At 44.5% G+C, this 26,331-nt stretch overlaps 1 long non-coding RNA gene and 1 other non-coding gene across 2 annotated transcripts; one reads left to right on the top strand and one right to left on the bottom strand.

The window, feature by feature from the left end:
* The first annotated feature begins 18,977 nt into the window (after positions 1-18,977).
* Positions 18,978-19,084, top strand: LOC136506369 (small nucleolar RNA R71). The gene has a single exon (XR_010771578.1). It is a non-coding gene; the product is annotated as a small nucleolar RNA R71 (small nucleolar RNA).
* Positions 19,085-22,331: 3,247 nt separating this feature from the next.
* LOC136504614 (uncharacterized) lies at positions 22,332-24,728 on the bottom strand. The gene is made up of 3 exons (XR_010770933.1): positions 23,990-24,728; positions 23,335-23,409; positions 22,332-22,781 (listed from the first exon to the last, which is right to left on the bottom strand). It is a non-coding gene; the product is annotated as an uncharacterized lncRNA (long non-coding RNA).
* Between the last annotated feature and the right edge of the window lie 1,603 nt (positions 24,729-26,331).

The following is a 26,331-nucleotide window of genomic DNA, read 5'->3' as shown; positions in this document are numbered from 1 at the left end:
TGTCAAGAATAGTTCAACATCTTCAAGTATATGCGCGATAAAGTTTAGTACAGAATTTTACTTGGAAGCATACTTACTGCCTAACAGAAAATGATGTGTCCACTTCTTTCATCTCTAGCTCTTCATCAACAGTATCACGAGCAGCAGCTATTCAAGTTTCACTTAGTTTAAGATAACTATCAGACTACACGGAGTTATTTCAAAATTACACTTTCCTGATCTCAACATGCAAGTTTGATGGGGCCTCTTAGGCACCACCATACTCACACTAGCGGTCACATCGGCCTCCAATGACCATTTCCCACTGGTGGCTCCTTGCCTTGCACTTGGGTTGGCCTAGACCATAAAGTTGTCTGGGTCCCACTCAGAATTGCTATCGGCCTCTTGATCCATGTGGATGGCAGAGGCGGTGCTTCCTCCGTCTGCTCTAGCAGATGCAACTCCACTTCCACCAACTCCCCCAAAGCTAGCACGCAGGGGCAGAGCGAGCAGATCATTGAAATTTCACCCCAAATGCTGCATCAAGTCATTAATTTAAAGGAGTCAGTTTCAACAATATCAAGACACTTCAAAGTCACAAATGTCAGTATACTTACGGCGGCTAGTGGATGTTCATGGTCACGTTCAGGGTACTGATACAGTATCACTAATACCGCCTAGAGTATATCTTGAATCCTCTCCAGGACCTCATCCTCTGTCAATTCATCAGTTGTCACTTGGGCTGGATGTTTTGGCACAATGTATTCAAAGCCATAGTGTACCCTCTCCTAAAGTGGCTGCACTCGGTGCCTGATAAAGCTAGCAACTACTCCAATTCCATTCAGGCCTTGATCCTTCATGGCCGAGAGCTATTTGAGGAACGGACAAATTCCTTCAATCTCTGTCACGTTCATTGCTTCCTTCTCCCAATGGACATTGGGCACCGGTGCGGCGTTACTATGACCTCCAGCGGCGGCCACATATTGCCTGCATAAAACCACTCGGCTCTCCAATTCTTCATAGAATCGACTAGGCTATAGTGGAGATATTCTTTCTTCTTCCCCACCCAGAACTGAAAACCAGCACCTCCCAAAATGCTTGGATTTGCTGCATCTAGATGTGGTTTCAGTTTAAAGAAATAGCAGAACAGAGTGATGGAAAGGAAGATGCTAAGGAAAGTTTCACAGAGATGAATGAAGATTGACAAATGCAAGATGGAATTTGGGTTCAGATGGTTCAGGGTTATGCCATAGTAATGCAAAAACCCTTGCAAAAAGGGACAACCTAGCAAACCTATCCCATGCTGTATGAATGGCACAAAGATAACGATCTCACCTGGCTCAAGGTTTGGAATGTGGTGTTCTCTAGGCGCCTTCCATTCACCAAGCTTCTAGTCTGGCAAATAGCCCTGCTTGTGGAGCTTCTAGAGGTACTTTGGCTTCATGCCCGCGTTGGCCAGATCTGGGTAGTGGTGGCCATCTTTGGCACTTCTAACGCCCTCTTCTCAGCAGTCTTCTTGGTGGCGGCACTTCAGTTCTTGCTCTTACCCATCAAACAAAGCTTTTTTATAGATCTAGGGTTTGAGGTGGATGATGCTCACAGCAGGCATGGGGGCTTAAGCAAAAAGTGAAATGAAGCAGAGGAAGATGATGCTCAGAATTGGTTACCTTTTATACAGGATTCCCACTACCATGTGGCCCGATAATCACCCCAATGGGTGTGGCACTTCAGTTTCCCTACCATTTTAATGATGCCGCATGGAGTGGTGTGATGGTTGCACGCCTTTTCATGATTTCCAACGCGTCACACTACGTTCAGACTTATCCTTTGGATTCTTACCTTTTGAGTACGTACCATAATACAACCATTGACTACATGGCCACATCATGAAGTACTCAGATAATTGATGCAGTACTCGGATAATTGCTTGATAGTGTGAGTTAAAACAGCACAGTACTCGGATGAAGATTTTTTATTCAACAACAGTTCAATGGATACAAGCATTGGATACAAGATATTTTTAGACAATGCCAAAGACAACACCTACTTGCCTATGACAGAGTACTCATACTGTCGACATAGAATTTTCGCCCCGTGCTGAGGACACACGCAGCAAGCCAGAAGGGTCTGCTTGATGGAGCTATAGATCCACCTAGCTTCAGCATAGGGGTGGTTGATCCTGCACACTCCTTTTGAGATGTGCCAGTCAATTTGACCATGTAATTAACAAGGAGAGAAAGTTCATCAGTAATTAAGGGTGGAACATGTCGGTGTTGCCAGACAGTCCTGAATGTGCGGCTCAAAGAGCTGATATGAAAGGAGATCGAATAAACAGCCGAGTCCAGCATATTCATGAGAATAAATCGGTTAAAGCTCATTAGATTGTATAAGAAGAATCAGTTATCATTCAGGGTAAATGTCGTTATTTGAACAAATATTATTGAATGGCAATAAGATGTCAACAATGATTGGTTTATGCTAAGCCAATGATTACAAATAACCGAACCCCTTTTTATATAAACAAATAATTCAACATCACTTAACCGTTTAATAAAGATAAATCTAATGAACATGTTAGATCTCATCTATCGCTATGACTAGTGGGGCATGAGGCAGAATCATGTAGGCCGTAGAAATAATAGTAGACTCGACGACCCTAACTCATTACTAATATTAGTGGGGCATGAGGCAGAATCATGCAGGCCGTAATACAATAATAAGATCATGGGACTAACATATCTTTCAACCTATCTTTACTTCAACAATCTCGTGATGCGAACTGTTCGTGAAAGCACTCGATATCGGCTAAAATAGCCGATTTAGGCATAGCGCACAGTTAAAGTCATGCCTTATCAGGAATATCAAATAATGAACCCCACCCTACGGTGCTAACAGTGGGGTGTGAGGCAAAATCACACAGGCCATGATAACGGGCCATGGAACGTTTCTCGCTAGCCAATAAATCTACTCAAAACGCAACATGCTTTAACCGCACGCTATGCATGATCAAGATTAACGTAAAACAACCGATAAAATGTAACTCATCATTTAAGGTATAGATTAGATCAGTTTTAGATTAACAAACGATGGGCTAAACAAGATATAAGGCCGATCTAGATCAATCTCAATCGGGCAGAGTGATATTGCTGTAATTTAGATAAATAATGAAAGCAATAAGCAATATCGGTAACTTAATGAGTCTACCAAAGACTGCCATTCTAAGGTAGAGCCGATAACTTGACCTTGATCTAGTTCATGCAGTGGGGGTTGACCGGATCAATGCAGCCATACTTGAACTAGACAATAATCGATAACTAACTTATACCAGAGTCACAGTGGAGGTTGACCGGATCGATGCAGCTGTACGAATAGAGGTATAAGCCATGATGGTACTTACAACAAGTAGTGGAGGTTGATCGGATCGATGCAGCCGTACTTGCTGAAGAACTCACCGAGATCTACTCTACTCCTACTCCTAAGGGGTGGCCATAGCCGAAAAAGTAAATAACTTGTATATTGGATTGATTGTTGTTTTTTACAATAACCGGGGATTTATATTTATACCTAGGACCTGTGCATGACTCCTATCTAAGCATGACTCATCACAATTTTTTTGACCCTAGAGAAAACATTCCTAATTTAAGATAACTTGGACTCTAATCTTTCCCTTTTTGTAAAGTCCAGCATGTTTCGTCCTGGCGCCGAACGTAGCCTTTGTCGTCATCCGCTGGCGCTATCTCAAGAAAGTCGATTCTAGTTTTTTGTATTCGAATCAGCTGGTTCTGATCTGCATGTAATTGATTCCTTGATAACATGATCTTGGGAGCTTTCGAGTCCCTGCGACTCTTCTTCCAAATTTTGGTGTAAACACATGGCCCCTAATTTTGGGATAAAAGTAATTTTATTCCAAAATTATCATGTCTATATCCCTAATTGGTCCACAGTCATGGGTACAGAACCTTGATCTAGGGTCCACATTTGTCATTGCTTGTGTCCACTCATGAGCCTATGTCTCAAAACTTTTTACAAGAGCATCGCTGCTTCACGGGCACTTGGATTCATCTTCCCGAGCCGGCTATAAGAGGCCTATCCGACCCTGTCAAGAGCAACTAAACAATTCAGCCATGTTTTTCTTCCATCTGCTCCCTCGAGTGCTCTCAACTCCGCTGGACCCTCCATGGTCTATCCTTTTGCTATGAAGATCTCGAGCGGCTAGAAGAATTCTTATGCATAGGGCGATTGTGTCTCCCATCTTAGCACCTTGTCGAGCAAGAGAATCAGCTACTACTGTTAGAAGAATCCTTGTGATATCGCCTGGGTCTTCTCTTCGTGCTCACAGAGCTATTCTAGTGTTTGTAAAGGCTAAAATGCGTGGACACTTTCCCCTTGTTTGCTTAATCAAATGCCCACTAGGAAAGCCACAAGCTTCTTTCCAGCGGCTTCGAGAAATCAGTTGGGCATTTGTTAGACAAGCGGCCTTTTCCTTTCCTATTGCAATTTTATTAATGGGCCAATGTGACTTGGTTTATGATGACTTTTGGCCCTGTGGGGATTCGAACTTCCTTCAATCCAAAGAGGCCTTGGTGGGTTGATTGTTGGTCAATGTAAATCTTTTGCATCTATCCCATGGCATTCTATAACTTGGGAGCACAATAAGTCTGAATCTGTTATCTCTTCGTTATCTGTTCCCTGAATTCTCGGAGCGTCGATCCTTTTCCATATCTAATTTCAATTTCACACCGCTGGTGAGATCTATCTCTCTACCTTCCCGGGCTATATATATAGGCCATGGCTGGGGATCGAGAAACAACCTGCTTTACCTCAAACCTTTTGCGTCCTTAGTATAGTTCCTGCTTCTTCATAGGCTTGAGATCATGGAGAATAGCAAGAAGTGCGTTGAGGAGGCCCTCAATGGACCTACATCATTGCGTTAGCGCCTTCATGGGCAGGAGGGTGCAACTCGTGGTGCCCCCACTGCCTCGGGGAATAGGACCGACTCTGTTCGGCCTTTAGGGTCTTCTTCTTTAATAGCTTGTCGCCAGCTCCCTTGTTATCAAAGGAGGCGGATTGACAACAACGATCTACTTGCCTCCATTGATCGGCATGGCCAGAGTCTCACTGAATGTCTCTCCCTTGCAGAATGAGCTCTGGCCTTGGTTCGATGCCGATCACCTCTCAAGGCCGATTCAGTGGAGGATAGGTTGGCTAAGGATGAGGCAAAAATCACGGGTGAGACATCTGTCATGACCTTTGCTCCCTTTTTATTTTCATTCTCAAGATTCTGATCACCTTCCCTTTGAATCTTCTTAGATTTGTCTACCCAACTAGAGAGCCTTCAATCGGCCGTGGAGCACGTGGTGGGATTCATCAATGCCAGAGGTGCCATCTTGTTGGTTCGCCTACACGATATCCTGAATCGCGTCAGGGAGGTCGCTTTGCATGGCGTTCGCCATGGTGCCGCCATGGTGCTGGCTTCCGTGCAAGCTCATTCTGGCCATGAACTTCGGTTTCTCCCCCATGGTTTTCCAACAGCAGTGCACCCTGGGGATCATGAACGCCTGATTGAGGATTTCTTCAGTGCTGCTAACTCTATAGCCTTTATCTCCTAGGCCAATGATATAATAGCCAAAGTGTTTTACGGCCTATAGTTTGTAATAGGTGATATTAGCAAACAATTCCTCTGTCTTAAGTGATTTTTTTCTTTTGTTTCATACTTCACACTATATGCATCACTCTGTCCATGTTTGCTTTGCTCCTACGAGCGATACACATTGTACCGGCTTTTACCCTTCTGGGTTTATTTTCGCACCAGAAGCGATATCCTTCTGGTATCGGCTATTAGAGCTGTCAAACGAGCAAATTGGTTGTCAAGTATTAATCCAAACATTTGGGTAATATTCCTTCAAATATTCCCCATTCGATTGCTCTGCCGAATCCTTCTTCCCCTTTTAGTGTTTCCAAAATATAGATATTACTCGGCGCACAACGCTTGATCCGATAAAGTCCTTCCCAATTAGTCGACTACTTTTGCCAGATTTGTTGTCCTTTGACCTGATCGGCAATTTTACTTTTCAAACCAAATCTCTCTCAGAGAATTGCTCATTCTTGCCCTTTTAATCATAACATTGCAATCCTTGGTTTATGGGCTTCAATGCTTTTCAAGATTGCACAGCCAAAGGCAACACAAATCTTCTAAGCTATTCATCACAAAATTCTTGTAGACTTCGACATAACTCACCTCGATCCGGTTTGAACTTCCCAAGGAGGGACTGTATTATGGCTATACACGGGTTCATAAGGTGGCTCTATCAGCCCTTTTGCCCTTGGTCATCAAGGGTAATTCATCCCCAGCCTTCTCAAAAGTCTCATCTCCCTTCTTCATTTGAAGATTAGGTCCTTTGTTCCGGCTGAAGAACCGATTTTAAAAATAGTCGATTCTAGACTCTTGGCTTTAATTCTATCTAGGTCTGAAAACACAGCCTTTATTAAGGGAGCCTTTCCATCTTCCATCCTTAGTCATCTAGCACCGTATTCTCTTCGACATTGGTGAAGTGGTGTTTCGCCTTCTATTAATTGCAGTTGCCTTTTGCGTGTCCCGAGGCGTCTGCCTCTTCGCTTCATGTCTTCAAATACCAGCCAAGGGCTTTGGCCTCAAACACATCTCTATTCGCAACTGTTCCTTTGCTCTCTTCCACTTGCCAAAACCCTATAGCTGTTTTCTTCCTCTCTTCCATAGATCCAATCATTTCTCATGGCCAGCGAAGATAATCGAGGTAAGCGCGCGACAGAGGAGATCCCAGCAGAAGACATGCCGATGAACTAGCGTCTCTGATGCATGAGGTGAGATTGGCAACCTTTGTTCATGATGATGACCTATTCTAACTTGCCTATAGGTTCATTGTGAATGACAGCCATCATCCTTTCCCCAGGACCGGCGAACCCACTGATGCTGCATCTTCTGTGTTAGCTTCATCATTGGGTTCTTCTAACTCATATGACGGTGATGATGCCCGATGCTTCTTCCAAGAATGGAGAGCGGCCAAGGACCACTATTTCGATGTGATTCAAAACAATGGCCAGCTGGAGATTCATCTCGGAGTCTTCCAAGTAGCCCTTAATGCGGCTGAGGAGGAGGCCAGCACCGTCCGAGCATGGCTAGCCGAGTCTGATGCCATGGTGGTGGGTAAGATAAATTCTAGGAATGCCTCATTCCGATTTCCATTTTCTTTATCTTGATAGTCTTTTGTTCCTGTGACTGTCAGCCCTGACGGTGTAGTTGGAGTCTCTCTAGCTGGCGGCAAACACGGCCGTGGATGCCGTCAATGCGTGGGGTTCCCCTATTGCCACTCATCTCCAAGACATCCTAGCCCACGTTTAGGAGATTGCCCTCCATGATGTTCATCTTGGTGCGACGGTGGCACTGACTGCGGCACAGGTCCAAACTGGGTACGAGCTCCATGCCATGGAGACTGGTTTCCCAATGGCGATGGCCCTGAGGAGCATGAGGACCTGCTCAAAGAATTCACCATGGCAGTGGAGGCCATAGTAGACATCACATCCGCTCAGGACATGGTGAACAAGGTCTTTGATTAGTTTGTACTTAGGGTAATCTGATGAACAAAGACTCCTATTCTTTCATGAATGTGCCTCAGTGCAATGCCCCTGTGTATGATTGTTTTTTTTTTTGCTTTTTGTTTTTGTTCTATAGGTGATACATACATATCAGCTTTTATTGTCTTTGAAGATTTTCACTTTTTTGAACTAGAGGTGATACCTTTCTGGTACTGGCTATTAGAGCCGAGAACAAATCGGCTATCGAATGTTGACCAAGTGTCAGGATAACGTACCATAGAGCTTTTCATATCAAAAGTCAAATGATTAATCAACCAAGGTCAAGCATCCTATTAAGCGAAATAGAACTTCTTCAAGGAATCCACTAACTCTGAATCACGCTTATACTCTGATTCAGCATTCACATACGTCGGCCTAAACCTATCTCCAAGACTCAATGCTTATTTTTCCTTTAATCCAATGGCCGATGTGAAGCCATGATTGTTTCTACTAAAACAAACTCTCAGAGTCGATCGCTTGCATCGGCTGTTGGCTTTTATTGCTGATTTTAATGAAGCCTCCTTCCCATGATTTGCTAGAAAAACATTCAAAATCTCCTAGTTCCCAAAAGACTGGATTGGCTATTGCGATGCTCACGGACTCATCAGCACGAACCAGTTCAACATCATCTCCATGCCATTAAATCAAACACTAATGCATGGCCAATGGTATACAGCAGTTCGCATGAATCCAATCATGATCGAGGAGCAGAGTCTTGCTTCCAATTGTTAGCTCGACGTTTATTGCCCCACGGGTCTTTGATGTATTGCCCTTGAAGTCCTTAAGCATCATGTCAGTCTCCATCAGATCTTCTGGTCCTTTGCCAAGTTTACGAAAAGTGGTGTAAGGCATAAGATTGACAGAAGCACCTCCGTCCACCAACATCTTGTTCATTGGCTTCCCATCGACAAGACCTTTCATATATAATGCTTTTAAGTGCCGATATTTGACTGGTTTATCAAATATTGCTTGTTGTACAACCGTCAACTTGGCAACTATCTCCTCATACTCTAATTCATCAAAATCCGAATAAACTTCTTGATCTGCCGGAGCTCTGAATTCCGATGGCAATAGAAAAGCCATTTGGATATTAGCCGATGGTTGCTTCCTATCGGCTATTTGCTTGGTATGCCACACTTGAGTTTTACCGAATGCCTGAGCCTGTTCCATCTCTTTATATCTTAGGCATTGCACCCTTCTCTTCTGGCTTCTTGTTAAACCTCCTAGGCACCACTGGCCTTCCTGCCACACATATCTTCTTTCATTGCCTTCCTCTTCATAATCAGCCCAGTCCTGGTCAATGACTCTTTTTCCAAGCCGATCATGAACACTTTTATTTTTTAAGCGCTGATCCATGTTATTATGATGGTATGCATCTTGAGCATGGATAGACCGGCGGTTGGTTTGAGACTGCATATACTCTCGATATTGATTGCTGCATTCTGGATAGTCATGTCTAGTAGGCAACTACAAACCTTCATTCTAGCAATGTCTGAAGAAAGGACAATTCCAATGTAATTCGGCTTGTTTCCTTTCATACCTCTCTTCTTTCAATTGATGCTGGTACGCTTGATCTTTCAACCAACGCTGATAATCCTTTTTCTTCTACCACTGTCATTTATTCAACAGAATCCGAGATGTGACCCATGGCTTTGTCGTCTCTGCTTTGGATGCCTTCCCCTGCTCGTATCGGCTCTTTTGCTCGGCACGACGTCTCCTAATCTCTCTATACTCGTCAGCCGATATTTGCATCTTGGGATCGACTGTTCTAGCTTCTTTTGATTTGGTTGGTGTTAAGACCTTAGTTTTTCCTTTGAATAGCCCAGCATCAACCATGTTTTGATCTCCTAGGAAAGGATTATCATCAACTTTCATTTTCCAAGATGTATCAAATTTGAGTCTCCCCTACTGAATAGCTCTCTGTATATGCTACCTGAAGATTCTGCATTCATTAGTGGAATGAGAAGTAGCATTATGGAACTTGCAGAACTTCTTATTCTTCAACTGATCATGGGGCAACATGACATGACCATTGGGCAGCTTGATCTGCCCTTTCTCAAGCAAGAAATCGAAGAGCTTATCTGATTTGGTGACATCAAAGTCATAGCTCTCCTCAACTCCTCTTACCCAAGGGTTCGGCACCATCACTGTCTTCTTGCCCCAATTCCATTCAGCCACAGCAACCTCTTCTTCATTTTCATAGTCGTCATCGACTGAGTATAGATCATAAGCTTTGGCTACTATGGTATTCTTCTGGAACCGGGTATCTCTACACATACTCTGGAATTGGCTATTGAGCGCTGCTACTTGTTGAGCCAATTGACCCAAGTTGTCAAATTCTTGTCCCATCAGTTTTTCTTTCCACATCAGCAGCATTCCTTGAACAGCTAAAGCAGCTAATTGATCATCGACCAAGTTTAAGGAGAAGCACAAGTTCCTGGTTTCTCGGAACCTCTGAAGAAATTCAATGCCCGATTCATTAGTCTTCTGTCTTATAGTTGTCAGATCGGTAATCTTTTCTCCAGTCCTAGTGTAAAAATATGTATGAAACTTCTTCTCTAGGTCAGCCCAATTGGCAATGGAATTGACTGGCAATCATGAAAACCAAGTGAAGGCTGGCCCTAATAAGGACAGAGAGAAGAAACTAACCTGATGGGCATCCTCAACTGACGCTTCGCCCAATTGTGTAAGATACCGACCAATATGTTCTATCGTGCTTGTACTGTCTTGGCTCGTGAACTTAGCGAATTCTAGGAGCCTATAATTTGTGGGAAGAGCAACCAAATCATACCATTCTGGATATGGGCGTTTGTATGAAAAGGTCAGTCCTTTTGGCTTCAGACCAAACTGATTTTTCATCATCTCGGTCACCCTCAGCAATAATTCATCAGCTTGTGGATTTGAATTCCTCTTGTCGATAGAATATGCTTGGTAGTCCACTAAGGGGTATCCTACGATGGTAGATTTGTCGGTGGGGGTGCGCGTAACCAGGAACTAGATGGTGACACAAGGCGTAGAGACAGCGATTTAGACAGGTTCAGGTCGTCTGATCGACGTAATACCCTATGTCCTATGTCTTTGGTGTATTGTATTGATCTGTAAGTAGATCTGATCTGATGGATTGTTATGGATCGTATCCGCTAGGGGACCCCTGCCTCTCCTTATATAGTCTGGAGGGACAGGGTTACAAGTAAAGTAGCCTATTTGGTACTATACAATATCTTGCGGTGCATGCCAAGCAGCGCCGTGCACGCCTTGATCTTGTGGGCTGGGCCTCCTCCGATGGTGCGGCCCATGTCTGAGGGGCCATACCCCCACAGCTAGTCCCCGAGCCTAATAGTAGGTGATGCAGTCACATGGTGCCAGGGTCATAAAGTAGAAGACGAGCTGAGCAGGCAGCCAGTCCCTGGGCATAGCCTCGAAATGAGAACAAGCACATTCACCGCAAGGTGAAGTGTGTCCACTTAGTCCCCGAGCCTACTGGAAGATGAAGAATGAATCTTGTAGCAGGGTCAAAGAAGTCTGAAAGCTTGCCAACGTCGTCTAACATGCGCGTATCAAGACCCTAAATGTGCTGCCTAAGATCAGCACCCTGATCCGAATAGCATAGAGCAGCTTGATAGCACACCGACGAGACGTAGTAAGATCTAAGCACCGAAGAGTCCCTGGCGTAGCCGATGATGTCCGAACACCTAGGGAGTTCCCAGTGTAGCTGGCGATGATCGAGCACCGAGGAGCGAGGAGTCCCTAGCGTAGGCAGTGATGACCGAGCACCGAGGAACGAGGAGTCCCCAGCGTCGTTGGCGATGACCGAGCACCGAGGAGTCCCCGACGAAGCTGGCGATGTCCGAGCACTCAGGAGTGAGGAGTCCCCGGTGTAAGCGGCGATGTCCGAGCACCGAGGAGCGAGGAGTCCCTGGCGTCGCTGGCAATGACCAAGCACCGAGGAGTCCCTAGTGTCACTGGTGATGACCGAGCACCAAGGAGCGAGGAGTCCTCAATGTAGACGGCGATGTCCGAGCACTGAGGAGCGAGGAGTCCCTGGCATCGCTGGCGATGACCGAGCATTGAGGAGCGAGGAGTCCCCGACGTCGCTGGCGATGATCGGGCACCAAGGAGTCCCCAGCGTAGGCGGCGAAGTTCGAGCACCGAGGAGCGAGGAGTCCCCGGTGTAGGCGGCAATGATCGAGCACCGAGGAACGAGGAGTCCCCGGCATCGCTGGCGATGACTGAGCACCGAGGAGTCCCCAACGAAGCTAGTGATGACTGAGCACTGAGGAGCGAGGAGCGAGGAGTCTTCAATGTCACTGGCGATGACCGAGCACCGAGGAGCGAGGAGTCCCTGGCGTCACTGGCGATATCCAAGCACCGAGGAGCGAGGAGTCCCCAGCGTAGGCAGCGATGACCAAGCACCAAGGAGCGAGGAGTCCCCGGCGTCGTTGGTGATGACCGAGCACCGAGGAGCAAGGAGTCCCCAGTGTCGCTGGCGATGACCGAGCACTGAGGAGCGATGAGTCCCTGGTGTCGCTGGTGATGTCCGAGCACCGAGGAGCGAGGAGTCCCTAGCGTAGGCGGCGATGTCTGAGCACCGAGGAACGAGGAGTCCTCGGCATAGGCGGCGAGGTCCGAGCACCGACGTAGCTAACGACGTCCGTGCGGTGAAGTGTGCCCACTTAGTCCTCGAGCATGAAGAATCTGAGCGATGAGGAGTAACTGGCGTAGCTGGCGATGAAGCATGAGCGGCGAACAGCCTAGTCAACTGGTCGGCGGCGAAGTGCATTGAGTAGAAATGACCGGTGAACAGTCCAATCACTGGTCGGTGACGGAGTCCATGAATCAAGCAGTCCGACCAGTTGATCGGTGGAGAAGCCCAAGCACTAGGTGATCCGATCACCTAGACGATGATCCTACAATACAAACATGTAGAACGGGTAGTACATGATGTAAAAATAGATGAACTCTGGAGAAAAATCAGCAATGGTGGTGAAACGGCGTATGCAGCTCGGCGATCAGTTGGCGTGAAAAATATATTTATATTTAATATAAACCGCCCGAATAGTTAGTGTGTAGCTAAGTCTCCAGCCCTAGCTAGCCCATAGTCCATAACGTCGAGCGCGGAGCCCATGCACGTGTAGGAGGAACAAGCGTGACCAAGGAGCCACTGCCGACCACCCATAACGCAGAGTGCGGAGCCCGTAGCACGTGTAGGAAGGAGCCAGAGACAGGGCCGTCTCTGGAGGCGTCCGAGCATCAACGGGACTGTTCAAGGGTTTGGAAAATCGTTTGGAGAGCAAATATAGAGAAAACAGTTCGAAGAAACATTATGGCGATATACGAAGATTGGAGAATATTTAGAAGAATATTAAAGCATGGCTTAGCTTTGGACAGAGCGTTTGGTCAGCGGCGTATGGCGCTATCTGGTTGGCGTTGACGGCGAGCAGCTGGTGGGCGGTGAGTTGTTGGTGAAGGCAACCTCGGAGGTGGTTCCGAGATCGGATCTGCTGTCGCAGGGGCTGGTGTAGCAGCGATGAATCGTCGTCATAGACCAGCATGGATCTCCATGAGATTGATGATGAGAACACGCTGTTGATTTGAGGTCCATCTGGCTCATCATGGATCAAGCGCACACCCCTACCTGGTGCGCCAACTATCGATAGAATATGCTCGGTAGTCCACCGAGGGGTATCCCACGATGGTAGATTTGTCGGTGGAGGTGCGCGTAATCAGGAACCGGATGGTGACACAAGGCGCAGAGACAGCGATTTAGACAGGTTCGGGATGTTTGATCGACGTAATACCCTATGTCCTGTGTCTTTGGTGTATTGTATTGATCTGTAAGTAGATCTGATCTGATGGATCGTTATGGATCGTATCTGCTAGGGGACCCCTGCCTCTCCTTATATAGTCTAGAAGGACAGGGTTACAAGTAAAGTAGCCTATTTGGTACTATACAATATCTTGCGGTGCACGCCGAGCAGCGCCGTGCACGCCTTGATCTTATGGGCTAGGCCACCTCCGATGGTGCGGCCCATGTCTTGGGGGCCATACCCCCACACCTCTACACTTGTTGACCCATTTGCGGATTGAAATCCCGCGTGCCTTGATATCCTGGATTTGGCATCATGTGGAGGGTATTATAATCTGTGCCATAGTGATACCCTTGTGGAATCTCAATCCGCTGGGCCCTTTGCTGGCCTATTGCTTGAAGTCTCTGATTGTAGACATAAGGATCTATATCTCTACGGATCCTTTGAATTGACGATGCTATTTTCTGAGGTGATGATGGTATGTGGCCTAATGTGCCAAAATTAATCACCTGGTTCTAACTTTGCCACGTCGATTGTTGCACATGCTATACTGATGGTCCAGGATTGTATTGTGTCTGATTTGCAGTAGTTCCTTGAGTTTGTTCAGATGAACCCTGAACTGTCTAGACATCACCACTATGAGCTGGTGCTGCTTCTTGATGGCTGGTACCGACTTGATTGGTCCCTTAGATCGACGGATCTGGAATGTTGTAATAAGCCAGCCCACCTTGACCAACTGGAAACCCATGAATTGCCTCCCTCATGGCATTGTGGAATATGTCCATGAAAACTTCGTTATGGCTAGATATGGCATCACGAATAGATTTGTCTACAATATCCTTAAAGAAACGCCTGTCTTCAGCTTCAGTTGTGTCTGTCTGCCCATGTAACAGAACTCTTGGTAGTGGAAATTTCTGAACAATTGTGTGGTCACGTGTTTTGGTGTAGGACAACAAACATTTGTTCTAAAATTCTTTTGTCGCATTGCTGATGATACCCTTATCCCCATCAGGTAGATCTTCATAATGCAGCATAAGGATGTCGTTGTTGTTGTGAACTACCATGACAATTGTGGGGTCCCACCGAGCGTGCCACAAATGTGTGTCAACACAGAATTTTCATCCCGTGTCGAGGACACACGTAGCAAGCCAGAAGGGTCTGCTCGATGGAGCTGTAGATCCGCCTAGCTTCAGCGTAGGGGTGGTCGATCCTGCGCACTCCTCCTAAGACATGCCAGTCAATTTGACCCTATAATTGAAAAGGAGAGAAAGTTCATCAGTAATTAAGGGCAGAACTTGCCGGTGTTGCTAGACAGTCCCGAATGTGCGGCTCTGAGAGCCGGTATGAAAGGAGATTGACTAAACAGCCGATTCCAGCATATTCATGAGAATAAATCGGTTAAAGCTCATTGGATTGTATAAGAAGAATCAGTTATCATTCAGGGTAAATGTCGTTATTTGAACAAATATTAATCAATGGCAATAAGATGTCCATAATGATTGGTTTATGCTAAGCCAATGATTACAAGTAACCGAACCCCTTTTTATATAAAGAAACAATTCAACATCACTTAATCGTTTAATAAAGATAAATCTAATGAACATGTTAGATCTTATCTATCGCTATGACTAGTGGGGCATGAGGCAGAATCATGCAGGCCATAGAAATAATAATAGACTCGACGACCCTAACTCATTACTAATATCAGTGAGGCATGAGGCAGAATCATGTAGTCCGTAATACAATAATAAGATCATGGGGCTAACATATCTTTCAACCTATCTTTACTTCAACAGTCTCGTGATGAGAACTGTTCGTGAAAGCACTCGATATCGGCTAAAACAGTCGATTCAGGCATAGCGCACAGTTAAAGTCATGCCTTATCAGGAATAGATCTATCAAATAATGATCCACATTCCACGGTGCTAACAGTGGGGTGTGAGGCAGAATCACACAGGCCGTGATAACGGGCCATGGAACAGTTCTCGCTAGCCAATAAATCTACTCAAAATGCAACATACTTTAACCGCACGCTATGCATGATCAAGATTGACGTAAAACAACCAATAAAACATAACTCATCATTTAAGGTATAGATTAGATCAGTTTTAGATTAACAAACGATGGGCTAAACAAGATATAAGGCCAATCTAGATCAATCTCAATCGGGCAAAGTGATATTGTTGTAATTAAGATAAATAATGAAAGTAATAAGCAATATCGGTAACTTAATGAATCTACCAAAGACTGCTATTCTAAGGTAGAGCCGATAACTTGACCTTGATCTAGTTCATGTAGTGGGGGTCGATTGGATCGATGCAGCCATGCTTGAACTAGACAAGAATCGATAACTAACTTATTCCAGAGTCGTAGTGGAGGTCGATCGGATCGATGTAGCCGTACAAACAGAGGTATAAGCCATGACGGTACTTACAACAAGCAGTGATGGTCAACCGGATCGATGCAACTGTACTTGCTGAAGAACTCGCCGATATCTACTCTACTCCTACTCCTAAGGGGTGGCTGGAGCCGAAAAAGTAAATAACTTGTATATTGGATTGATTGTTGTTTTTTACAATAACTGGGGCTTGATATTTATACCCGGGACCTGTGCATGACTCTTGTCTAAGCATGACTCATCACAATTTTTGACCCTAGAGAAAACATTTCTAATTTAAGATAACTTGGACTCTAATCTTTCCCTTTTTGTAGAGTCCAACATGTTTCGTCCTGGCGCCGAACGTAGCCTTTGTCGTTATCCGCTGGCGCTATCTAAAGAAAGTCGATTCCAGTTTTTTGCATCCGAATCAGCTGGTTCCGATTTGCACGCAATTGATTCCTTGATGACATGATCTTGGGAGCTTTCGAGTCCCTACGACTCTTCTTCCAAATTTTGGTGTATACACATACTCTAAGTGCTTCTCAGTAGGTATTTTCGTACCCGATGCCCCTAGATCCAAGAGGAGAAGAGTAGTGCATCTGGGTAGATAACAGAAGTGAAGTGTGTCTTAGCCTAGAACCTTGGGTAGACTATCCGACTACGAACATTTGCTGGCTGACTAACCTTCAGAGCATAGCTGCTGTAGGAGGTAGCCAACTGGCTAGTATGTAGGATGAGTTATTCGCACATCTTGCCACCCAACCAATGCCATCTGTACACATTCAGGTCAGAGTATGACCCTTCATGGATAGACATCGACAGGAACCTATCAAGGAGAGCTGACAATAGGAAAATGATGAGAAATAATCAATTCAATAAGTCGACAAGATGAACAAGTAGTTTTGTAGCAAAATAATGTTTAGAAGGCGACCAGTGCTAACTTGGCATACGTCCTATAGTCAACATCGCTTTGATACCCATCTATAGTGCCCAGTTTTCTAAAGAAAACCAAGCTCGCTATATGTGTGCCCAGGAAGTCTACACATATAACAACAGAATGAATAGTATCAGAAACAATACTATTAAATAACATATACATAGCTATATTAACACTTACATCAAAGTATCGTGGAACGGTAACTAATCTTCAGGCTCCATTCTTCACAGGGACAGCTGATTGGGGGTTCATACGCACTTCTAATAGTCTCCTGAGAACTCTATGCCTTCATCAATCTTTGGAATAACTTTTACTAGTGTTTGGGGTGTGGGGGAAATAGCAAGGGTGAGCACATGTCGTACTCAACAAATATAACATGGACAAATGATGGCTCAAAGGCTAGACACTGTTGAACTACGGTAAGCAACTTGTCACTTTTAGGCATTAAGCTTTAGTTGCCATGTTGTACTCAAAACCCAATTTAACCACATGATTAAGGCAATGGCATTATAACATTAATGATAAGCATGATTATCATAATAAAACAATAATATCCAACAATTCCATAAGAAGTCTAGGCCGCCCGTGACCATGAGCATGGCTGTTATAATAGTTTTATACTCTGTAGAGGTTGTACACTTTCACCATGAGCCATGATTTGACCTTTCGCCTGAGGTGATTAGCCTCTTGACCCACTTCTAAGAAAGGTTGATAGGGTTCACTACGAAGCTTTTCTCAAGTCGTTCTAATAAGTAGCAACCGCTAAGGATTCCATCTTTCAAGTGTTATGGAGTCATCTCCAAAAATGGCATTAATACTCATAGCACGGCACCGGCTATGCTTTTCCCGAACCTTCCCATGGCAAAAACAACACAATAGGCTCGAAAGCGAGGTTACATAAATCGAGTGACCCGCAAGCTTGACTTGGTGGCACTGAGCTAGGATTTTTTCTGTAGAGTTTCCTTGCTCTCAAGCTTTGTGGAAAAATATTTTGCAAGTGGTGAAGCAAAGAGAGTGAGAGGGAGTGAAAAAATGGAGAGTGGAGTGTGAGTGAGGGCTCACACCTGAGCTCTCCTACTTATAGTGCGAAGCACCGGCCGAGAGGGGGAGGGAGTAATGGCTAGGAGCCGTTGGAGCAGTAGCAGCGCCAGCGAAGGCAGTCGGGGTGCGCCCGCACCCCTATTGCGCCCGCACCAGAGGTGGGCCCGCTCAGCCCCCCTTTGGCTGTTGGCTCCCAACAACCATTTTGAAGATGTAGCCGTTGGTGCTTGCCTCGGATTCAAAATCCCTCTCACAAAATTGATTTTCCACAAAACTTTTGTTGTATTCTTAAATTTTCATAAATATTTTAAAAATGAGAAATGATAACAGAAAAATCTATACTATCCAAAAATTATTTTTATTTTATTTTCCTAAAAAGTTTATTTTGAAGTAAAAAATTTAAATTTTGAATTTTGAAAATTGAAAATTTTGAACTTTTGAATTTTTCAAAGATAACTACCGATTTACCTTCGTCAAGTGCTCGACATTTATAGTCCCTCGGCAAAACTTCTCCTTTATTGCTCTACAGGTGCATGAACAAACTCAGGGGAATTCTAGGGTTGCCCTGGGATTTTCCCCCGAATGGTTGGCAGGAATAGCGGCAGCTATTTGAGCAATTTGAGTTTCGATCATTTTATTAAAGCTCAATTGATTTTTTTTACGGAGGAGGATAAACTTTCAATTTTAGAATTTATATTTTCAATCATTTTATCATTAAACATAAACTTTTAGTGATATTTTCATTGATTTTAGCTTGTCCTAGAACTAGGTCCTTCAAGGAGGGTTGATTTGAATTGAAATTTGAATTGTAATTATTGTTACCTCCTTGGGGGCGGGATTGGTTATTCCACCCATTGTTATTTTGTCAGAACCCGCAGTCATTCCTCGAGTGTCCGACCTCTCCATAGACCTCACTTGTCATATGTGAGTCTATGGCCTAGACGGTGCTCTTCATGGCTTCTTTGTTAGCGACACATTCATCCAGTCTTTTCAATAGTAGATCCATTTTTGCGGCAAGCATATCCACCTCCTTCACGGTATGCATGCCTTTTTGTTGATTTCTTTCTTCCCCTAGCTTTGATTTGCCACCTTGTTTTTGATGAGAGCCATGGCTCCATCGATGGTGAGGGAAAGAAACGCTCCTCCAGCAGCGGCATCTATGTGCCCCTTTGACATGGGCATCAGCCCCTCGTAGAAGTTTTGGAGCATGAGCCAGTTCTCCATCCCATGGTGCGGGCAAGCTTGGATGTAATCCTATAGCCTCTCCCAAGCCTCAGGGATAGATTCCATTGAAGTCTGCTAGAAGTTTGAAATTTTCCCCCTCAGGGCATTGGTTTTGACTATGGGGAAAAACTTCATGAGGAACACCACGAAACATTTGTCCCACATGTTGACAGCTTCCTTTTCCTTATAGAACCACTGTTTTGCCTTCCGTGAGGGAGAAGGGAAACAGACAGAGCTTGATGCTTGCTGGTGCGACATCTTTTATGATGATGGTGTCACATAGCTCAAGGAAGTATTACAAGTGTGCACTTGTGTCCTCGCTAGGCAATCCACAGAATTGTTTCGCTTGCACCATTGTTATGAGGCCAGTCCGGAGCTCAAAGTTTCCAATGCCCATGTTGATAGCGGGCCCAATGGGCACGTTGGCAATAGCTAGAGTGACTTGGTCGTAGCAGTAGTAGCGAATGGTTCAGGGGTGACTGGTTCAACTGCCGATGGAGTAGCAGAAGAAGCGGTACGAGACCAGCTCTTCCTTAGGAGTACCTCCGGATTATCGGTGTAGTTGTTTGGCAAGTTGTAACCGGTCATACACTATCCTGTTTTCATCCACAATAGAAAGAAAACAAGCAGAGTTAGCCTACATAAACTATGGCTACCATTACATGCATGTGATCACGATCATGTCCTACTAGATTCTTTAACCTATGCCTTCCCCGGCAACGGCACCAGAAATGCTTGTTGGCATTTCTTAGCGTCACTACAAAGGTTGGAGATAAATCCATCCCTAGCAGTGGCACTTGAAATGCCTATTGGTATTTCTTAGCACCATCACTAAGATTTAGTAAACCTTAGTGACGCTGCCAAGAAATATCAACACAATAGTTCTTAACGGTTACAGAAACAATATCTGTAAGCGCACGGATCTATCGTTGTAGCATTTCACCCGGAAGTATTTAGGCTATTGTTATTTATATTTTCCCAAAAGAAGGCAAGGTGTAAAGAGTCTTGCATGGATATGAACAAGAAATATATACTTGCATAGTGATCCAAAGTTTATGACAGGGGTAAAAACGGTATTTCAAGGATAGTGGACACACATCTGAGCCAGCCTCAAGGATAAAAGGAAAGCAAAGAATGAAAGAATCTTCCTAAGTGGAGCAGGCTTGGCCTAATATAGCCGTGCAAAGAACAGTTGATGATCATACGAATTACATGGTTAGAGCTAGAACTAAGTGTAAGATGGACGGGGAGATCTCCGAGCACTGGTCTGCCAGCAAGCGCGAGACTTTAAGATTCCTACACAGTACCCGAATGTGGGGGATTACAAGGGACGGACAGGGCTATCACCACCTGCCGCCTACCCCTCAACCGTGGAGTACCGTCATATCCGAATGTTCCTGTGCACCCGAGCACCACGCCTGTGTACAAAGAAACTACCCATATCCCCCCTGGGACTCTGACCCTACGGATCGACAAGCATAGGACATGGGCAAACCCGAAGGAACGACGAACCGTCACCTCAACTTAGCTCTACTTCTAATCATAAAAGTTATATGAATGTTTAAGCAAAAGCTCTACATGTTAAGCTCATAGCATCAAAACTATATGCTAGTTCAAATGTCATGATTATAATATTAAACTATACTCTAGTTCAATAGCACAACTATATTGAAGATATGAGAGTAAGACTTTGGAAGAACTCTTCATACTATTCATACCAAGATTTCTCTCTTCTTCCAAGGAGCCAAGCTCTCCTTGATAGCTTTGCTAGCGCACAAATAGAACTAAAAAGTGTAAAAATACAAGAGACGGTAGTGAGATAGAGGCTCCAAATGAGGTGTGTGTAGGGAGAGAGCTCCACCCCACTTCTTATACAAGCTGGAGGTCGGTTTGGCCCTAGTAAATTAGGAAACTACCCTATACCACCTCAGCATGCCACCATGCAACCGCCTGTGGAGGATGGGCCCGGGGCACGCCACCTGGGGTGCGCGTGCACTCAGGGTGCGGCCGCACCTTGGCTGGCTCGCTTGGCCACCACCTTTGCCAGGTGGGCTGGTGGCTGGGCCTAGGCTCCTCCCACGTCGGTGCTCGACCCAGGTAAGTTACGTAGGTGGGCTTTCTCCTTTTATTCCATTGCGCATTTCTACATTACGCTTTCTAAATTGCGCTTTTTGTCTTGTTTTTCACTTGTATTCAAATGTATGTCCTACAAAACATGTTTCTTCCAATACAAGTGGAACTATGTCAATAGTAAATGCATGTGTCAAAAGTTTATTTATTTCTCCTGTTTTGGATATAATTGGCGGTCGGATATTGTCTTTAAGGACCACCAACAAAAGGTCCATTCTTTACACTATAGCATCATTTGATAGCCATTACTCTCCCACAATTCATATTCATGCATATGTGCAAGCTTTTAGGTCCAAACTCTTAACATATATGTAGGGGGAGCTAATGCTAGCAATTCAGATTTATGAAACTTGTCCAAATTCATTTACACATGGTAAAATTCCTTGAGCAAGCAACATAAATCCAAAAATGATTATAATTCATATCTTTGTGAAGGTTGTCATCAATTACCCAAAATGGGAAGATTGAAAGCCCTAGTTTGGTTTTAGATAACTAATTAAACCTTAGTGTACTAACCTTTTATCTAAGTGATATGCGAGGGTACACCCCAAGTGCACTACACCACAGCCTTTAAACAACGGCTGATTTGGAGGCTGAAAGAGGTGTACAGCAATAGACACTCAGTTGCTAAAGGTTATGGCGACGGAGCCCTGTAGTTGCTAATGAAGCCGTCGTTATATGTGTACAGCGACGGACATCATCTTTAGCAACGAACAGTTCGACAGTCCAACTTTAGCGACCGACATGTTAGAACTTTTAGCGACTGACAATCCAATGCTATAATAACTTTTAGTGACCAATAGTCGGACAGGCTCAATTGTAAATAGATAAAAAAAAATAAAAGCTGGTCTCCAACTATAGCTAATGATCAAACATTAGCCATACATTGATTCACGTACACAAAAATGATGACATTCAAAAGTGATCTCATTACAATGATTCATGTATCGAACAAGTACATTATACATGTAATGTCACTTAACATCAAACTAGTCCTTGTTTGAAGTATCTAATGATCAAAAGAATGGCTAATCCTAGCTGATTATCAAAAGTTTAGCAAAGCACATGTCCATGAAAACCAACAAACATTGGGCAAAAGCTCAAAATCCACAACCATACAGCCATTAGGTCATGACCAATGAATCGGTAGGTTGCACATCCATTAGTACTATGGTCGGCTTGCTGTTCACAAGCTGGTAGCAGCATCCAAAAGTTCATAAAAAAATGATAGAATCAGTAGTCTAATAAAGTACAAGTTCCAATGTACATAGTTGTACATTGGAATAAACTAGAAGATAGCAATTTGCCTCCAAAATTGTACAGCTAAGGAGTAGCAGCATCCAAAAATTGTCAAAGACGCAATCGCCCACCAAAATAACACAAGAAATTTGATGACGATCGATCTCAAATGATAGTAACCATTAGTAAGAAGAAATCCACGGATCTTATTGCAAACTGATTACTGAAGTTTAAAACAAGCTTTGCGTTGAACTGAAAATAAAAATAAAAATAAAAATAAAAACAAGCTTTGCGTACATACTACTGCAGTCTACCAGTGCCTGGGTGCCCTGCTATTGTGCGCTTGCACCTTACAGCATAGCCGGCACCAGAGGAACTACTTTGGGTCCTCACTGAGTGATCTCAGAATGCATCTTGAAGCAGCACACCGTCCCTGCAGATGTTGAGGCCTCTTGCACTTAGCTAATGCATTTGATGCTTGCATCCCAAAGAGCTATAGGCTGTATTAAATTACCTATGTGCTAGATAATTAATTTAAGAACTTGAACAGCAACCAAGCATAATCAGATACGATACAATGTGCAGTCAGTTCCCAGGTTCTGGGAAATTCTAATCAAGAAATGTGTATCAAAGTGACAAGATAGCGATGTACATATTTAAAGATGAGCATATGAGCAGTATACAAATGGTCTTGCAGGAAGCATAGTGGCATGCATAATAGGATACGAATTTTTTAGAATACATGAGCATATGGACAACAATGATCAGCTTCGGTATTCAACATTCAAGAGCATATGAGTATCAGGTGCTCACACATGCAATTGTCAAAAGCATAGCACAATGATTAATAGTCAGAAATCTTAAATCTGTAACATCAATAAGTGCATACATAGATCAAGATAGATAAATCATAAAATCAATGCCAAATTTATGACTGGTGGAGACAGTGATAAGTCCAAACAAGTGTAGAGCATTCTCCAGCATACCTTTTTCGTGCTAGCGGCATGCCACTGTTGCTGGAGTGCAGATGAAGCCGACGTCTCCTACTGGTGGAAGGCTAACTAAAATGATTAAAAACAGACATAACTAGTGTTAATGATTTGGAAGCTACATCAGCCATAAAATAAATGTGTAAAATTGGAAAATTAGCAAGACTGAAAAAGAAGCTAATTGGGTTGCTAAGATGGTACTAACTGGGTTGCAAACTACTATAAATAGTGACAGAACAAATGATCTACTGGCTGCACCAACAGACAGACTTGACACACAATACTACAAATACAGTCTAGAAAAGTAAGTTAGTACCAGGAACTGAAATGTGACTTCATCTTAGCTACCCATAATAGCAGAGACTCTGCATAGCTGTGCGTGTGTGGTAATCAGTTGGGAGGAAATTAGCTCTAGAAAAGTAACTGTCTTACAGGCCGGTCCTGCTACAACAGAGTATTTTTTATATGTATGTATGACAGAAAGAGAAACACTTTGAAATTACTTCTATTGAGTTCATTTCACTAATAGTAGTAATTTTCTTATACAGCTCCTTTCTAAGTAATTGTCTTATAATCGGAACACAGCTAGTAGTAATCCAACTAAAAGCATCATTCAAGAAAAAGACAATGGAATCAACAAGAACATCCGTACCTGGGTGAAGGAGCACGAGAGGTGGAGCACCCGACATGCTCTTGTTCGTAGATTTGACCACTGCCTTGTTGGCTAGTAGCTTCGTAGATGCGAATCTTGCTGCTGAAGACGTCTAACCACTGCGGCTGCCGACGATGTCTGGATCTGCATGCCAGCAGTTGACCTCCGCAGGTGGATTCACCACTGCATCAGTGCACCATCACATGTTGGAGACCGAGGGCACTAGATCTCGTAGGCGCCAACGTCGGATCTGCTAGGTGAGGGGGCCCCGTCGCCATCAGTGAGGGGTCAGGATCCACCAAGCCCCGCACTCGCCACGCCGGGGGAGGGGGCAAGGGGCCGCCGCCGCCAAAGGGACTGATTCGTCGCCGCTGGCTGTCAACATGGCCACCAGGTGGGAGGGGAGGGGCCCGCCGCCGCCACCACCGAGCACGGGTCAGCAGAAGGGGCGCCGTCACGGGAGGGAAGGGGGCCACCGCCGCCTCTTCCCTGATTCGCCTGGGAAGCTCCGGTCGATCTGGATCTGAAATGAGAAGAGAGAAATGAGAGAAAAAATGGGAGTGGAGCGCTAGATCCAGAGACTAGATGGGGAGGGAGCGTCGCCGGATCGACAAGGCAAGGGAAGTGGCGCCACTAGAGGGGAGGGCCAAGACGCCACCGACCGTAGGGGGCTGAGACGCCGCCGAGGCTCTCAGGTAAGTCTACACGAAAAACTCAGAAGCTCGTTAGCTCGTTCGGCTCGTGGCTGGCTCGGCTCGGCTCGTCTCGTTACGATAACGAGCTGAGTCGAGCTAAGATTTTAGCTCGTTAGCTATAATAAGCTAACTCGAGCTAGCTCGTGAGCCGCTCATGAGCTAAACGAGTAAGCTTTTAGGAAAAAAAGTATCAAAACTTATATTAGTTTTTGTATTACTTCATGTCGTGTACTCTATAATTGACTGATAACTGGTCTAGACCCTATAAATTAACTGGTAACTGGTCTAAATACATTTCTTTTATATTATTATTATTCTTAAATTTTAGATAAATGCAAATATTATATTTTGTGTATTTTTTATACCTAGCTTGCGAGCTTAACGAGCCAGCTCGAACTTTTAACGAGCCGAGCCGAGCTGGCTTTCTGGCTCGTTAGGATAATGAGCCGAGCCGAGCTAGCTCGTTATCTTAACGAGCCAGAACGAGTCCAGCCGAACCAAGCCGAGCCAGTTTGTTATCCAGCCTTACTCTCAGCCCATCAGTAGGAGAGAGAAGAGAGAGAAATGTGTCTTCTAGGGTTGGCAAAGTTTTATAGGGTTTGATCTGACTGGTGGGCTCTTTAGGCGCACAAGCCCAATATATATATAGTGACAGATGGTTGGATCCAAATATCGGCTTTAGCGATCCATCCTCCAATGATAAAGTAAAATAAAAATAGCGACCAACGTTCGATTGGAGAAACAAGAAATAGTGACCCACTATCTGTTACAAACTTTTAGCGATCGACCGTCCATCGATATTTTGGTACTTTTAGCGACCCACTTCCGATGTTATTTTCGGGTTGTGGTGTAGTGGTGATGGAGCAAGATGGCACTCTAGTGTTGGAGATGGCCACATGCGATAATGATCAAGTGCTCCAACTTGGAAAGAAGAAAAGAGAAAAACAAAACCCTATGGAGATCAAGGCAAATGTATCAAATAGGGATTTTGTTTTGCCGGTCAAGACACAATAAAGTGCATGTTCAGGCTTAGGATAGATGGTCGTACTATTAAGAGTGGAGCTCTTATCGGACAATTCGGTCATTTAGTGCAACTAGGTGTTGGAATACAATGCATTGAATTTAGGCCTAGTGCACATTGGTGAGCAAGCAAAAATATTTATGAAAAATGTTTTTTGAAATATGCTAACTTGGTTCTAAACATGTTTGGGAAAATATTTTGAGAATTAGCATCACTTGCAAAGAGTTGTTTGGGTTGACCGTGGGTCAGAAAAGCAATCAAACTCGCAGCCAACGTGTAGCCAAGTCACAGGGGGCACCGCCTTGTCTGGTGTGTACCACTACCCTAGGGGTGGTGTACCATCCCACTATGTTTGGTGCCACCGCCTTGGTCACAGCCCTAATTTTCTAGAGACTAATGATTTCGGGGCTTAGAAAAATTGGTCACCGACATGTGTTGTCTGGTGGCACCACTCTAATTATCTAGAGAGGGACGAAAACGGGATTGGTCACCACTGGGGCACCACTGTGCCCATGGCGGTGCACCACCCCCTATTGTCAGATGCCAGATCTCCCAATGGCTAATTCAAACTAGCCATTGTAATTTGACCATTGGGGCATCACCACCCCTTGTTCGGTGTGACATAG

Source organism: Miscanthus floridulus, chromosome 14, assembly GCF_019320115.1.
Source record: "Miscanthus floridulus cultivar M001 chromosome 14, ASM1932011v1, whole genome shotgun sequence".
In the NCBI taxonomy this organism is placed as follows: Eukaryota; Viridiplantae; Streptophyta; class Magnoliopsida; order Poales; family Poaceae; genus Miscanthus; species Miscanthus floridulus.
The sequence above is the reverse complement of the archived record's forward strand: the minus strand, read 5'-3'. Positions and strand labels throughout refer to the sequence as shown.